This window comes from Odocoileus virginianus, chromosome 29 (assembly GCF_023699985.2).
Source record: "Odocoileus virginianus isolate 20LAN1187 ecotype Illinois chromosome 29, Ovbor_1.2, whole genome shotgun sequence".
In the NCBI taxonomy this organism is placed as follows: Eukaryota; Metazoa; Chordata; class Mammalia; order Artiodactyla; family Cervidae; genus Odocoileus; species Odocoileus virginianus.
This window is the reverse complement of record NC_069702.1, coordinates 24,258,308-24,261,229: the sequence shown is the minus strand read 5'-3', so window position 1 is coordinate 24,261,229 and position 2,922 is coordinate 24,258,308. Positions and strand designations below refer to the sequence as shown.

General features: G+C 45.9%; 1 non-coding gene across 1 annotated transcript; it reads left to right on the top strand.

The window, feature by feature from the left end:
- Window positions 1-2,850: 2,850 nt before the first annotated feature.
- Window positions 2,851-2,922, top strand: TRNAA-UGC (transfer RNA alanine (anticodon UGC)). Its single transcript has one exon. It is a non-coding gene; the product is annotated as a tRNA-Ala (tRNA).

The following is a 2,922-nucleotide window of genomic DNA, read 5'->3' as shown; positions in this document are numbered from 1 at the left end:
AACCATCTCATCCTCTGTCATCCCCTTCTCCTCCTGCCTTCAATCATTCCCAGCATCAGGGTCTTTTCAAATGAGTCAGTTCTTCACATCAGGTGGCCAGAGGATTGTAGTTTCAATTTCAGGATCTGTGGGAGGATTATTCCAACTATTTTTGGGAAGGGGTGGAGATTTCCAGGTTTTGGGCCACCACCCACTCCCTGAACTTTTGACAGTCCCTTGGAACTCTCATGGCACCTCTGGTTGTGCCATTTCACTTGCTGATTGAGGATCAAGGTCTAGTCTTGTCTGCCATCTTTGTCCCACTTGATTCTAACTGGTTTATGCTGTGTCCTTGGGCTATGTCATTCTTTCAAAAGCTGTGCCTTGCCCCTTTCCCTCCTGTTACAATGGTATGGCCAGAAACAAAAAGTATTGACGAAAATATTCCTCCCAAATGCAAAGTGAGTTTAAGAACAGGTTTCCGCAAAACCAATATTTAGCCAAAGACTGAAAACTTTCTGAAGTTAGATTATAGAGCAACCCTGATGAGTACACAGGAAAACAGAAAACTTCAAATTGAAGGATTCCCAATAGACATGTGATCTCCTGAGCTGAACTTCTGAAAACTTCAAACAATTTAAAATGCACATGGAATGCATAAAATTGTAATTGAGCAGGATTCTATGGGGTCTTCCTGGAACAGACTCTCCCAACCTCCTTGTCCTCTGCCTGCCCTGTAGAAAAACTGTAGCCTTGTAGGCCTTCCCTGAGTTCCACAAAGTGAGTTTAATCAGAGGAAAGAGAAAACCCAGCAAGGAAAACAGTCAGGCAAGACAAAATAATAACAGTTCAGCCATTAAACAAAGTCAAGGACCTTCAGTTCCTCCTGGAGGGCTATACATGATATTCTGAGTCACATCCTTTGAGCTGTTTTGCAAATACTGAAACCCCTACCAGATGGAAGAAGTTAACTGTCTGCTGCCCACAAGGACGAAGACCCCAGACCAGTTGGAACCAGAAGGTTGATGATGTTGACTCCCACAATTACCTCACCCCCAGTCAGAAGCATGTCCTTGAGCTGACACCACCCCCCTCCCTTATCTTGTTTTTAAAAACCTTTCCCTGCAAGCCTTGGGGAGTTCAGAGTCTTTTAAGCACTAACTGTCCTTGACTCCTTGCTCAAAGTGAAAGTGTTGGTCTCCCCACTGTGTCCAACTCTTCGTGACCCCATGAACTGTATGTAGCCTGTAGGCTCCTCTGTCCGCGGAATTTTCTAGGCAAGGATATCAGAGCAGGTTTCCATTTCCTGTTCCAGGGGATCTTCCCGGCCCAGGGATCAAACCCAGGTCTCCTGCGTTGCAGGCAGATTCTTTACCAGCTGAGCCACCAGGGAAGCCAGGACTCCTTGCTTGGTGCCCTGCAATAAACACTTCACTTTCCTTCATGACAGGGGCTTCCCTGGGTTAGATTCCTGATTCCTTAACTTACTTGATCTGTAATTCAGAGCCTTTCTCCAGGGCTGTTTTCCCCATCAGTAATTTAGGGATAATAATTATCTCTAGGATAAAACTGTCTTCTGGGGTTGTGCAAAACAAAACAAAAACCCTCAGTTTTCCTCCTGTGTGTCTCCCTAACTCTCACACTATTGCCACGCTCAGAACATTTTTTTTAAATGTTTTTCCTTTATTTCACAATAATATATTTTGCTTTTAATTGATTAATTTTTGGTTGCGCTGGGTCTTGCTGTGAGCAGGCTTTCTCTAATTTCAGTGAGCTATTCTTCGTTGAGGAGCTTGGGCTTCTCATTGCAGTGGCTTCTGTTTTTGTGGAGCACAGGCTCTAGACTCACAGGCTTCAGGAGTTGTGCATAGATTTTAGTTGCTGCCCCCACCCTCACCCCCATTGGCCCTGGGATGTGGAATCTTCCCGAACCAGGGATGGAACCTGTGTTCCCTGCACTGGAAGGCAGATTCTTATCCACTGTACCAATGGGGAAGTCCCTCAAAACTTCTGATACCAGATGAGTGGCTGTTTTTCCCACACCAAATAATTCTCTGTGACACCAGCTCCGTGTCTTACAACCTAACTCAGTTCTGATACTCTGCCTGGAGATACTATCAGCTCCTAGGTGAAGGGCTCAGTCCTACAAGTCTGTCCAACCCCACTTCAGATGATAATCATAAGTCCAGGTTGTTTCCTGTGCTTCTGACTGATGAGCTATACATAACTCCCTCCCCACTCAGGATCAATTCATTTCCTATAGCAGCTCAGAGAACTCAAGAAAGCAGTTCACTCCCTGTTGACCAGTGGATTGTAAAAAGATACGATAAAGGCTAAACAGATGAACGTCCAGATGGAAGGAATGTGTAGGGCCAGATATGTGGGGGCTTCCCTGCCCTCTGGGTGTGCCCTCCCCCAGCACCACGTATTCACCAACGTAGAAGTTTCTCAGAACCCAGTTGTTTGGGGATTTTTGTGGCGGTTTCATCACGTAGGCATGATTGATCATCAACCCATTTCCAGCCCTCTTCCTTCTCTAGAGAATGGGGGATGAGGCTGAAAATTCCAAGCTTCTGATCCTGTCTTGATCTTTCTGGTGACCAGGCCCCAAGCAGGAGCCCACCCAGCGGCACCTGACTAGAACAAAAGACAGGCCTGTTACCCAGGAAATTCCAAGGGATTTAGGGACCAGCATTAAACAAAAGATGCTCCTCCCAGTGCTCTTATCACTTAGCAAATGTCAATGGTTTTAGGCGCTCTGTGCCAGGAACCACAGACAGAGACCAAATATATATTTACATCTCACAGGTTGAAATGAAAAGAAACAATGAATGTAGAGTGCTTTGTTTAGGACCTGGCATGTAGAGGATAGGGGATGTAGCTCAGTGGTAGAGCACATGCTTTGCATGTATGAGGCCCCGGGTTAAATCCCCGGCATCTCCA